The sequence below is a fragment of the Mustela nivalis genome (assembly GCF_964662115.1).
Source record: "Mustela nivalis genome assembly, chromosome: 8".
Classification (NCBI taxonomy): Eukaryota; Metazoa; Chordata; class Mammalia; order Carnivora; family Mustelidae; genus Mustela; species Mustela nivalis.
In genome coordinates, this window is record NC_139027.1 from 70,308,634 (window position 1) to 70,323,183 (window position 14,550).

General features: G+C 37.9%; 1 protein-coding gene across 31 annotated transcripts in view; it reads left to right on the forward strand.

Annotated features, from left to right (window-relative positions):
- The window catches only part of NRXN1 (neurexin 1), a 1,174,729-nt gene that overhangs the window by 712,863 nt on the left and 447,316 nt on the right, over positions 1-14,550 (forward strand). The window lies entirely within an intron of this gene.

A 14,550-nucleotide genomic window follows, 5' to 3' on the forward strand; every position in this document is an offset into this window, starting at 1 on the left:
ACCTTCACTTCACTTATTTGAACACTAATATCTTCTTACAAAGGAATGGGTTTCCACCTATTGGGCCTTCCTCTAATTACAAAGCCAGTAAAGAATAGATTCATAGGGGCACCTGGGTGGCTCAGTGGGTTAAAGCCTCTGCCTGAGGCTCAGGTCATGATCCCAGGGTCCTGGCATTGAGCCCCACATAGGGCTCTCTGCTCAGCAGGGAGCCTGCTTCCCTTCCTCTCTCTGCCTGCCTCTCTGCCCACTTGTGATCTCTGTCAAATAAATAAATAAAATCTTAAAAAAAGTAAAGAATAGATTCATAAAGCATTTCTTCTGTATGAAAGCCCAACAAGTGTTTGAGGATGATTGTAATTATTCCCCCTAATCTCTGCTACACCTGACTGAACCTGGCTCCTCTGAGCCTCTGGTCACTCTTCTGTTTACCAATGTATTTTTACCAATGTATTTACCAATGTATTTTTATATACATAAAATGTAATATATATATATATATATATATATTTTTTTTTTTTTCTTTAAGTAAACTCTATGTCCAATGTGGCCCTGAAGCTCACACCCTGAGGTTAAGAGTCACATAATCCACCAATTGAGCCAGCCAGGAGCCCCTCAATGTATTTTTTAAAATGGGTACCCAGTATATCAAACTGTACCCCATATGTATCTTAAGTAAAGTTCAGATAAATGAACTGCATGCTTGATTTTAGTTCATGCAAGTGTCTTTTTAACAATTGTATCAAATTGTTGCTTATTACTACATTTTTGTTCATTAACAATCCCCTAGTTCTTTTTTACACTAACAACATCATCAGATTTCCCTCATCCTTTGTTTATGCTGTTTATTTTCTCAAACCTACATGCAGGATTTTACATTCATGCTTGTTAATTTTTCCTGCTCTGAAACATATGGGAGTCTGATGGAAAGGATGTCCTGCCAGTTGAAGATGTGTTTTAAGAACTCTATAATAATTTTAACAATCTTCACTCCTCTGTGGGCTCTCTGGAATCTTCCTAGATAATTTTTATTTGCATTTGCATGAACATGTGTGCAGAAGAAAAAATCAAGTCCAGCTTTGAATTTTTATCCATATTTTGGAGGACTGTAGGAAACAGTAACAAAGACATTCTTTGGTATATAATGTAACTATCGATCTTCCGCCACAGTGGTTTTCTGGCTGCCCTAGTCAACACTTGTTGCTTATATGCATTTAATCATGGTGCGGTGCCCAAGAGTTAGGGCAATTTCAACTCCTTAAACAGACAGGTAATTGCATGTGTACATCAAAGTTAATAGTGGCCTTGAAGAATGACAGAATATTAAATTCAAGGGAATTGTTTGGATCAATATTTGTTTCTTAAAAACTTCATAAACAGCATTTGCCAAATAGGTGGTAAACACCTGGTCAATAAGCATGTCTGAGTTGTGTGCATTGCTGCTTTGAAACTCTCTCAGTATGAAACTGTATTAGCAGAAGTAAGAACACTCCTTCAGTTCCAATTTGATTCCATCTACAGGGAAAGTCCTGTAAGCTACAATGTACAAATTATCCTTTCACAGACTTCAGTGTTTTGGGATCATCAGCCCAGCTCAAGATAAGGAGGCTGTTAGTCCAAAGGTTCATTTCCTCAACTAGAACCAAGCCCTTAGTGGCTTCTTCCTGGACAAGCTCAGGATCTGCTTTAGAATAGATGCTTGATAAATACCCGTTTGATAAGTAAATTATTAGATACATTGATAAACAAACACACAAATAAATATATACCAGCCTGCTCATGCTTGGATGCATTGCCTGGGAAGATGATTTTATTACAGATAAGACCCACTCACTTTACAGACCCCCTGGTTGTGTGTGTTTTCTGCAGACTCTAATTACCTAACTCTAAGAAATGGAATGTTCCTTTTTTTTTTTTTTCTTCTGGCATGCTGGGGGAGGGGAGAAAAAAAATTCCCTTCAGTTCCATAATGTTCTTTACTAAATGCCATTTTCTTCTTGTTTAAGGACCTTGGGTAGCTTTATTTCCCAATTTTCACTTTTAATGGGTCCCTATATTAAAACAGCTGCCTTGACTTTCCACAATGCATGTGGTTCTGGAGAAACCCAAAGCATATTCTCACTCTTTTTAATATTAGTTCTGGGGCAGTATGTCACCTACTTTCCTTAAGGATAAATGACTCTCCTAGAGCCCAGGGTGGATGGCTGACTTACTCATATAACTAATCATCCTTCCAAGAAATTAGTTATATTAGTTATGCATCAAACTTCCAGACACCAATAGCATGACTTACATCAGATGGTTTATTTTTGCAAATCTAAGAAGTCCATTGTTAGGTGACGCAGGGCTAGTGTAACTCCTGCAGGAAAACATCAAGTATTTTGACTCCTTCTGTCTTCTTGTTTCTTTATCTTCACAGTGTCATTTTGTCATGGTCTCAGAATGGGTATTTCCCATGGGTATTGAATCTGCATCTGGGACAGGAAGAATAAGGTTTTATGGCAAAAAGCCTCAAGGGACATGCTATCCAAATATGACTTTTTAAAAAACAATCCCAGTGCCTTCTTGTTTACATTTCCTGAAGATTAACTGGGTCACAAAGGCACTCTGACTGTAAAGGGGTTTGGGAAAGCAAGTATTTTTAGTGAAGCATATTTGTCATCCTATGTACTTTATTCCTCCCTCTCCCTCCAAAATAATTGGTTCAATTTGCCAGGGAAAAGGCAAAATAGATATTGCATACAAAACTAAAAGTATCTGCTACAACTGCTTTTCTAGATTGATAGCTTGATATGCAAGCCAAGGACTGGGCTGTCCCCCAAAAAACTATAACGGAGCAGTCACCAATTTTTAAAATGAATCTTGGTATTCATATATAGATAGTGCCTAGTGAGTCATGGGAAACCATAGGACTCTTTAGTGCTAGAGTTGAATCTTATTACAAATCATATTTTTATACTGTCTGGGAAATCACAACGTATTTTCCATTCTGTAACCTGTCAGCAGTCTAAGTCTTGCTATTATTTTGTTTTGTTTTTCTTGTTTGTTGTTGTTGTTGTTGTTGTTGTTTAATTCCCATTCCTGGAAGCCCAGTAGATTAAAATTTCATTGGCCAAACTAACCCGTTTTTATCAGTTTATTATTGGATTGAGTAATTTGCACTGGGTGAAAATATCATTTATCCCTCCAAATCCTACTTATCTCAGCCATGCTGAACTACATCAACCTTAATCTAAGGTTATGTGATTGCAACAGACAAATCTTATTCTGCTGGGTTGTAATAGATCTGTTCTCTTCTAATTTGGTCTCTGTGTATGGTTTTTAATCACTTTAATTTTCATAAATAATTTCCTACTTTATACAGTAGACTATCCCACCAAATTTAGAAAATATTACTCCAGTGATATATAAAATGGAAAATATCTACTACGTTAATATACTTGTTCTCCTGCTCTTAATGTCTCTATAGGCTGTAAAGTTTTTTAAAAAAAAGTCTTAATAGCATCCTATTTTGACAAACTGGAAAAAAAAAGAAAAAATAGAGAAAGACAGGCAATTAAAAGAAAAGCTAGAGTTTTGTCCACTAATCAACCACTGTACCTCAACTATCTGTTAACAGCGTGAAGGCTAGAATGGAGGCAGATAAAATTGGACGACTGAGGAATAAGTTGAAATAAATTATAAGGTTTTATCACAACTTTATTATTTAGTTGTGGGACTCTTTGTTTTTAATTATGTGACATGACAGTTTTCAGCGTAGAAAATATGCAGTTTCCATAAACATGACTCATAGAAGCAATAAGCCTCAAATAAGCAGGGGGAGGGGGAGGGGGATCTGTGAAAACAGGCTCGTGAGTTTCCTCCTCCACATTTTATACATGGAACTATTATTTGCCATTATTATTTAAAAGCGTGTGTTACTGCTCCTGGCATGTAAATGCATTTTATATTAAGATTTTCACATGATATTCCAGGGCACAGTTTTGTGCTACAAACTTCTTCAAATTGGAATGTAATACTAATAGCAGTGGTTAATATTCTTGTGAACCTAAAAGATGAAGCAAACATTTGCTGAAATTTGCATAGTTTTCAATTTTCTAATGCTGGCTAATGGGAGCTGCTTGAAAATAGAAATCACCTTTATTTTTCCTAAGGAAAGAAAAGAAAAAAGCCTCACATATCAGTTCAAATTCTTCCTTGAATATTTTTAGCTTGTGTAGCGATTTCCAATTTTGTTTGTTTTTCTTTCTTCTTCCCCCCTCCCCCATGCTGTGTAAAAGGCTTGCTCAGAGCAGTAGAACATAAAGGAGGGCATTTTTTTTTTGCCTCCCCCCCGCCTTTTCTTTCTCTCTTTTATTGATTGGTTGAGAGGGTCTGTGTTCGGGGGTCCCTTGCAGCTTCTCCAGAGACTATACATGTAAATTGAAAAAAAATCAGTATTACTTGAAAAAATAACTAAAACTTTGATTTAACAGTACAAGAGAGGGTACTCTCTAATCCCTCAAGTAGGAAATTGCTTTTCTTCATGATCCATTGCTTTTATACTGTTTCTGGCTGCTACTGCGAAAGGAGAAAAGACCCACCTTTACCATGTCTGTCTTCTTACCTCTTATTGGTTGGCAGTGAATAGTAGTTGAAATAAGTAAATTTAAATAATGACAGTAAGATCCTCAAGTCTCAGTTGGACAACTATGATTATACCAAAGCAGGAGATAATTTACATGGGAGCCTCAAATGAGGATTTAAGACTTTGGCATAGTGTCACGGTGAGGAGGTGACTTTTGTGTGGCTCTTCTGTGTGATACTAGAAATATTAGATGGAATGGAATAGCACATGCTCCAAAACTGGGGATATTTGGACATAGGTAGTTTTTCCTGCCAGATGCTTTAGATTATTTTCTTAACAAATGACAAATCAAAATGTTGCCAAAATGAAGGGATACTAATGGTGTTGGCCATTGATCTTCCATTGCCCATCAAAGTGTCCAGTTTTCACCACAACGGAAACTGGTGTTTGCTGTTATAGGAGGTAGCATTATTTTAAGGCAAAACATTGTAAATTGGACCTAAGTAGTTTCATTCTCAATATCTGCCTCCTAATTTTTATTAGTATGTGAGTCTTTACATTGCACAGAAAATTGAAAGCTTTCTCCACCCTTAAAAATTAGAACAGCAAATCTAGTTTTAATTATTTAAGGGTAAATGTAGATAGGACATTTATTTCTTCTCTCCGTTTGGATATAAAATATTTGAAATGTTTCTTGTATCACTTTGATTAAGGACCTAAAGACAGTGAGGGTAAACTGGTTCATTGGAAAATAATATATGTGGCAGTCATCAGGTAAGCTTTTTAAAAATCATGAGGTATTCTTTAATACTATCGTGTGTTAAATATTGAAGACCACACCATATGCCTAATGAAAGCTTCATTAGAAAGACATTAGCAGATTAATTTCACTTGCTGTGTGGTTTATTTTATTTAGAATGCAGTAAGGTAAGTTCATTAGTTTGTAGATGTAATGTTTTCTACTGTACCTTAGTGCAGCTAGGAACAATTCCACAGAGGTCTACAGATCTACTAACACCTGTCAAGATAAACACACAGTTCTCTGGGGGAATCATCTCAGCAATAGAACAGAGAAAATCTGAGGAAACTAATTCTTTCATGAAGGAAAAAGAAGACCAAAAAAACCCTAAAACCAACCCCCCCCCCGCACAAAACAAAACAAAACAAAACAAGAACCAAAAAAACCTCCTCAGTGATTAATGATTTTTTGAAATGCCTCAGAGGTCATATATTTCTCATACAAGTATAAAAAATATAATCTGTCTTTTAAGATTAAATGTTTGGAAGCACATACTACTCATTTTGAAATAAATATTTCAAGAGATTTGAACTCTGTGGAATGATCATGCAATTTGAACAGAGCCACTGAAAGTTTCTGACACATATAAGCTTAATCTCTCGTCCATCCCAGAATGAGTATATTAGATTATAAATTCTGCTATGGTGATATTACTTGAATGGCTATAGTTAAAATGGTGCCAGCATTTCCATTATAAAATCCTATTTTCAGGGATTTATAAGTTACCTATAAATGTTTGCTCTGCAATTCAGCTTGGCAGCAAACATCTTTGCTGGGTGGTATTTTTTTTTTCTTTTTACATAGTATAAGAAAGAAAGACATCTGTTTATAGCATGAGTAGGAAAATATGACAACAAATTCCCTTATTCTTCAAAACCAATTTATTTAGCATTCAAATCACAGTTCAGCCTAAATTTCTTATATATTTTAGGCAATAAAAGAGCTAACCAAAAGCCTGTAAGGATAAATTGAAGATGATTTGTTTCCTTTGTCTGTTGGTTTTGGTTATTTTAAACTCATAAACATGAAGATAGACTTAACCAGTAAGTTTGATACTGTATTCATCCAGCACAATAATAATGTGGATATACTTTTTTACATATCCCAGGTATTTTGGGGGGGGTGGTATTTGTGATAGTCTGCACCTGAGAAAGTAGCAAATAACTGACAAATTTCAGAAAAAGTTCCAATGGAGACTTATGTGTTAAAATTTGGCAGAAGAATGAATGAGGTATTAAGAGAGAAAAGATGATTTTTACTAAAGGAACAGCAGGGGCAGTGGAAAATGACTAAAGTGTGTTTCCAGGAAGAGAAATATTCTGTGGCTGGAGCCAAGGATGTTTTTAGGGGAGGTGAAAGAAGTTGAGATGAAGAAAAGACAGCAAGAGGTAGGGTGGGGGCAAATTTTGAAGAGCTTAATATGCCATGTTAAAGAACTTTGACTTTACCCGGAAAACAGGTATTTGTAGTATGATAGTCGTACTAACTTAACTATAGTACTAACGTCAAAAAAAATCACTCTTGACAAAATGTGTAATCCAATATATTTATCCTGAATTGAAAGGGGATTAGATTATAGATCCCAGACAAACCTATTTAGAGATTCAATTCAAATTGCATGATTAAATTCCTCTCTGTGCCGTAAAATGGCCATATACGTCCCAGAACATATATTCATAAGGATAGATCAAATTGGTTTATGTTCTAAGTGCTTGGGCCTTCAGGGAGTTGAGCTCGTCATACATGTGTGATGTCTGGTTCTGGATTTGGATATCTATATTTACTAGGGAATTTGCAAATTGTGTGTCAGTTTTTATATCTCCCTAACTTGCCTTATAGTTATGTTGCCAAGTCTAGCTCTGTTCGCTATAATCCCATGCTTCTTTCTTCTGCAGTGATGGATCTGCTTGGCAGACTGCTGGTGAAGGCAGGCAGACAGATCCCAGGTTGTTGGGTTGGGTTGCTGACTGTCCTGTAGCCATTGCTGGTCAGACAGGAGGCCTGATAAGAAAGAACCTGAAAGGGACTTTTATTTATGTTGTATGTGTGTTTGTTTTATGGTGATGGACTATTTGGGTGGCCAGTGTCAGGTTTAATATGGAAACAGACATTCTCATCATTTCTGATTTACTTCCCCGTATCATAAAAGAAGAGGAAAGAATAACCTATTCAATAAATTAAGTAGGTAAGTAAATAAAATTTAAAAACAAGCACATGCTAATACATGTATATATTAGGTACCAGACACTATTCTAAGTACTTTACATCTGTCAATTCATTTAATCTTTGCAACAACTGTACCATTATCAAGCCCCTTTACAAGTAAGAAAACTGAATTTAAATAACCTGCATAAGGCCATGTGGCTAATAAGTTAATAGCATCGGAACTGAGCCCTCGTGTAGTGTCTACCTGCCTCTAGCCAGGCTAAACGAAGAAGGGCTTAAATGCAAAAGATAGGGTGGAAGAGCACTTTAGAAAATTAATTAATTATTCATTTTAAAATAAACTTATTTAATTATTTAATTATTTAATTATTTATTTGTTTATTCTGAACAGAATAGAAGAAAGATGCGAGATGAGGACATGTAGGATTATATGGTAGACATCTTGAAGTCTTTAAATAATGTTTTAAGTAGGAGATCTGGGAGCAGCACTGTTGTCTGCGTTGAGTACACTGCTAAGAAGGTGACTTTATTTGTAAGAAGGCTGATTAAAAAACTTGCCCAGTGTTGGTTAATAAAACCTTTGGCAAAGACTTTGACATTTAGATGGAGTGGTGGTTCTGAAAATCTGGTTCCCCTGGGCGTGCAATATAAGCATTATCTGGGAACTTGTTAAGAATGCAAATCGTTAGTATCTCTACATAGCAAGGGAATCAAAAAAGCAAAGCAATCTATGATGTAACAGATCCTTTTAATGATCCTCCAGGATACTAAAGTTTGAGCACCACAGAGACACAGACACTAAACTAAAAGATTATCGGGGAGATGGCCAAACTGGACCATAGAGCAAGTAGGGAAGAGTTTGAAATGGCCTACGTTAAAAATCCCATTACAGGGGCGCCTGCCTGGGTGCCACAGTCACTTAAGCATCTGACTCTTGATTTCAGCTCAGGTCATGATCTTAGAGTCCTGGGATCGAGCCCCACATCAGTCTTTGCTCCCCCCCAGAGGGTTTCTGCTTGGGCATTCTCTCTCCCTCTGTTCCTCCCCCTGTGCACTTGCTCTCTCTCTCTCACAAATAAATAAGTCCTTTAAAGAAAAAAATCACAATACACATCATTATGTTTGTAACACTGATCTAGAGCATGTACGTATGAATAAATGACAGTAAGTTTTATTTAGTGCTTAATATATTTTGGAAACTGTTCCAATTCCATTACACACAGCATTATAATCATTTTACAGGTGAGGAAACCAGGGCAAGGGCCCATTAAACCCAATGTCAAATGAATAATAATGATGAACTCAAACTCACAGTCTGGCAGTCAAGCCACATGTTCTTCCACGATGTTATAAATATATTCACATCACATAGCAGGAACCTACAGAAGAGTGCGTCAACAACATCAGTTGGCTGAAATAACTGTACAAACAATTATGATGACCGTGACTGAGAGATGACATATGATTGGCTGATGCCCAAGAAAAGCCCCCAATACTTAAAGATGCTGTTGCAGTGAAATTTCTATAACCCCGCCTTGGTGCCTAGCCAATAAATTTTAGGTAGGATGTCATACATGAAATTTTTATTAAATAGGTCAAGAGAAAAGAGAGATCATAAAACAGCCCTAAATTATGCAACTAACCTTGCTTGAATAAATCTAATCATGCTTTACAAGTCAAACTGCACATCCAGGCTTTAGTTTAATTTGAGTGAATTGGGTATCGTGTTGGGTTCTCACTACTCCCTCTCATTTGATATGTCGGTGTGGAGGTTCTAGGTAATAGCTACACTGACGGTATTCACCAGTCTATATCTGTGATTGGATTATGTTTGGTGGGAGATGAAAGTATACTTCCAGTTTCCTTAACTTCCAGTTAGGAAACACTTCATAAATAAACCTGACTTTTCAGTGACATTATTATGCCTGTAGGGCTCCAGGGATGCTTTGAGCCCCGACATATTTTTTTCTTGTTTTTGTCATTTGGTTGCTTGGTTGGCTGGTTGGTTTGGTTTTACTCTCACTGCTGTTGCTCTCCTATTCAGATCCTTTCTCAGAAAGCCCACAGGGACCTGTACTAACCCAGAAAGGAAACAGGGTCAGAGGTTTGTCTCCACCGCTTCACAGATGACACCCTCTCCTGAGTCTTTACCTCTTTATTCTCTCTCAGTCTTGACTCAGAAATGCAGGGAGACAATTATGTGGGGTCTTCTTGCCTTTCCATTGTGCTGACATTAGTAGAAATGTGAAATGCAAGACTGACACTTTCCTCATTTTTAATTTTTAAAAGATTGGTGCTGCCTATGGGTTTTAATATACTTCCCCTCTGCTGCTTTTAGTGTCTACTTTTCTATTTAAAAAGCTTAATACTGAGCTGTAAGAATTTCCAATTAAGTTTAAGGATAACACGAAAAGGTTGAAAGTGTCTGCCTGACAACCATCCTGTTTCTTGAGACAGAAGGGTTGATTTTTAAAATATAAAAAAATAATTTGAAATGACCTGTCCTTTTCCATTTCTCTGCATCTTCTCTCTCCATTCATGGTCCTCTCTCTCCTTCCATTTCCTTTGTTTTTCTCCTCTCAGCTGTCAGACCCATCTCCCATTTCTTAATGCTGTTGTCCAGCTTAGGCTACCTAACTTCTTGTTCATTACAGATTATCAGCCGTGAGTGGGCCTACGACAATTTTCCATGCACAGCTATTGTGTTCTTTTGGTAGAGTTCAGTAGCCACAGTGGTTAGAGGCAGGGGAGCATTAATCACTTCCAAGAGTGCAGGTCATAGTGAATGTAAAGTGCAAACCAACTGCTGCTACAGAAACAGACATTTATTAATAAGTAGGAGCAAAATCTTATAGCCTATTCTGGAAGTGAATGAAGTTCCAGCTCTTGGTTCTGTTAGGTACATGAAAAATGTCTTACAAAAAGGATTTGGCAAATATGGCAGTGAACAGCTCATCATCTGTCAGAATCAGAATCAGGACCCACTGGGGCACCTGGGTGGCTCAGTGGGTTAAAGCCTCTGCCTTCAGCTCAGGTCATGATCCCAGGATCCTGGGATGGAGCCCCAGATAGGGCTCTCTGCTCAGCAGGGAGCCTGCTTCCTCCTCTCTCTCGGCCTGCCTCTCTGCCTACTTGTGATCTCTGTCTGTCAAATAAATAAATGAGATTTTTTAAAAAAGCACCTACTTCCTATGGTTTTGTGATGATTAAACGAACTAACACATTTATATCTCTCAGACTTGTGCCAGTTACGAATATGTTATTTCTTAATATTACTATTATTGTGGCACCATTCCTTATGGTAAAAGGTGAAAGATCTCTTAGATTCACAGACTCTATTCAAGTAGAAGCAAAGCATGTGTTTGTAAAATATTTTGGCTAACCCACTGATCTTGAATGTTAATAATTTCATGAAAGAGAACCCATTCCTAACCTCCATTATACCAATTGACAAGCCATTTATTTCACAAGTAATAACCTTTTCTTGACATATTTTGTAATTAATGAGCAAAGCCACATCATGATTGGAGATGATGATAGGCAAGGCTTCTAGAAGCTACCTCTGGCTTCTGTAATTCTGGCTGAGACACTGGAGCATACATTCCTGAGGAAGGCAGCTGACACTCCTGGGACACAGAACACTAACACACATTTATATTACACTGTTTATGCCGAGATATTTAAGAGTAAATTACAGGCAGCCAAGCACCATGTCTCCTCCAACCAGTTCCTAACTCAACTGACAATAATTTGTCAGATGCTGCTGCCTTAGTTTCCTTTAAATAATGCAGTAACCACAATGCAATAACCACAAGGACTGACCAACTCAAGAGACATAAAGAGTAAGCGCAAGCTCTACTCCCTTCATCCAGATTAGGCAAAAGTTTGTTTTTGAGACTTTTGTACCCTCTTTCAACAGAGAGTTGTTCCTTAGTCCGCCAAATTACAACCATTTGTAACAAATATTGCAGCCTCAGTATCACAGCACTCACCCCAGAGCCCCGAAGGTATCACAGATGTGCCCAAACATCTGCCTGGATATTGTAGCTACGGTGTCTTCTTTGAAGGCAGCCGTAAATCTTTACTCTTTAGCTCTGGAGACTCCAGTAAAACCGAGATTTCTGGCCCATCCTTTCCCTAACCCCTCCTTTATCTCCCTAGTCCTGAGACAATATAAGACAGGCAGGAGAGCCTTTTCTTCATTGAATGTTCTTGGGAAGGTTCACCAGAATCTTCTCCACTTACTCTACTCCTGTGGTTTTAATTTATATAAATCATTCTCCAAAGCTCCAGCCCCATCCTTCTCTATTTTTCTTTAAAGAGAATAACAAATACAGTAAGTGCTCATTATACCCAGATATGAATTCATGCCTTCACTTAAACTTGTAACTCCCAAATCAATAATAGTGACATGAGGGTGGTCATTAACAGACACACGCAGAAAGGGAAGGAATTTCAGTCCCTAATACCCAGTTCCCAGCAGAGGCCAAACAAGGCAACACTCTGCCTCATACTATGAACAGGTGCTCTTTTTTGTGTTCTGTTTAGTGGCATGTTTTCACATTTCTGTGTTTTTTTTTGTGGGTTTTGGTTTCGGTTTTTGTGATTTCGCTGTTTAAAATGGCCCTGAACTGTAGTGCCAGAGTTCTAACATTCCTAAGTATAAGAAGCCTGTGGTATGCCTTTCAGAGAAAAGAGGTTATTATGTTACCTAAGCCTTACTTAAGCTTGAATTATAGTGAGGTTGACAGTGGGTTCAGTGTTAAAGAGAACCCAAATACATTAAATAAAGTGTCTTTAAACAGAAAAAAAAAAAAAAGAAAAAACACATAAAAGAAAGTTATATATTAACCAGCTGATGAAAGTGGTGTGACCAGAGCCTTAAGAACCCACCACCTAGGAGCAATGGTTCAGTGTTCTGTAATTCATTGTCCAGTAGTGACTTTATAGACCATAACTACGATGAATAGTGAGAATTGACGGTATGCACCAAGAGGCTAACTTACATTTCCTATATGCCTGGCACGTGAGGGAGTTCAAATGAAGACTTGACTCCTCTCCCTTTCAGGAATCTACCATCTGGTTGGAGAGGCAAGGACAGATCAACACCATATACAAGGGTATTGGGGAACAATGCAATGCTCTACATTTCCTACCAATGGAAAGGAACTGAAGAATCGTGCAGGCTAACCAGTTCAAATACATTAGACCCACTTGAGAGGAGAGACATAGTGCCTCAATTATGGGGAGGATTTGATATGTTTTAAAGTACTCTCACATTAAATATAGCATTATAGCCTTCCTGCCCTATGGGATTGTTAGGAAAAATAGGAACATGACTATTTTATAAAGGAAGCCACGGAGCCTCAGGGAGAGGCTAAGTGTCTAATGTGACATAACCAGTAAATGGTAGGGCCAAGAATGCCACCCAGGTTTCCTACCTCCCAATCCAGGACTCTGTCCAGACTAATACTATGAGATGTTACAATGAGAATATTACATAGAGTCTTAAAACCATACCTCTGGGATGATTTTGCTCTTCTTTTCCTTTTAAAGCTTACTTGATGTATTAAAAATGAATATACACAACCCTTGGCTAATGAATTAAAATACTCATGCTAAAAAATAACAAAATGAAAAGGAAAATGGCCTGGGGATATGAGCTAGGAACAGTACACAGTGGAAGGTGCTGAATTTAGGTTCTGTTGCTCTTTGAACAGCTGTTGGAAGTTGGGAGACATGGTGTATTTAAGTAGATAAAAACATATTCTCTAACATGGCTAAGCCATTTCAATTCAGTGAACTACTGAAGAATTATTATTTTTTAGTAGAATCATATAAGCTTGACAGGAATGTGAGATACTGGATTGCTGCGGATTTGATTTGTTGGCCCCTGGACAGGGGTTACATAGTTACCACCAAAGTCCCAGGGTGACTCTGAATGAACTAGGAGGCAATATACAAGTCTCAGTCACCACTTCCATGAGTGGCTGATGTGAATCAAATCCTCCTGGTATTACTTTTTTTTGCCCCCATACAGGACTTTGTATTTGTTGATCTAAGGGATGATATAGTCAGTGAGGAGCCTTTGAGAAGCAGTGCTTTATCAGAGTTGTTTCCTCTGTTTTTAAATAGGAATAAAGACGAAAAATGTCCAGCCACTAGACATGTCACAGTTTTTATCATGTTTTGGAAACTGGGGAGGTATTTCTGTCATAGTCCTAAATCGTATCTGCTTGGTGACTGTGGTCCTCTTTGCCAACTCCACTTGCTATCCTAGATTTTTACTCTTAGGTTGTGTTGTCTTTGCTGGTCTCTCATCCAGGACATGCAGCTTCCAGTTAAAGATGTTGCATTTCATCCACGGGATATAAATATGCTCTCTTCCTTGGAGGCACTAGATTTAAGAATTTTTGTTTCCCATTGCCATTTTCCTTATGAGAAAGGGTGAGAGAAAGGCAGAACTCCACCCTTATGAAGCACCATCACATCTGGGCTTCTCTAGGGATCTTGGGGGTTCTTAAATATCCCCCAAACGTTTGAAGTACAAGCAATCTCATTCACACTGTTTCTATCTACTTTCCTCCTCTTTACCACCTGTCTCCTTCCTCTCTTTCATTCTTTTTCTGTCTCTTCCTTGGCTGCCAAATTCACTCTTTTTTTCCCTCCTTCTCGTGTGTTTTGGTTCCCTGCACTTCCACTGCCTTATGTGAGATATGGTATTGTAGTGGGAATGAGGACTCTTTGTTATGAGTAATATGTGTAATTAACAGATCACCAAAACTGATACTTGAGTAGATGGTGTCAAACGATATTTAGCAGATTGGGTTTGAACACCTGGCAGAACAAGTTTGGTCCAATAAAAAGAGCCGGGTTCTTTCCGTTTTAAGAGCTCTCAAAACACTGGTTACATCTAAACCATAGGGGTAGGGGAAGGGTGCCATTTGCCGTTGTAATTCAGACGGAGGGATCACCTGGCAGAGGAGAGTTGCTTTTTAGGTGTTCCCCGCATCGCCGT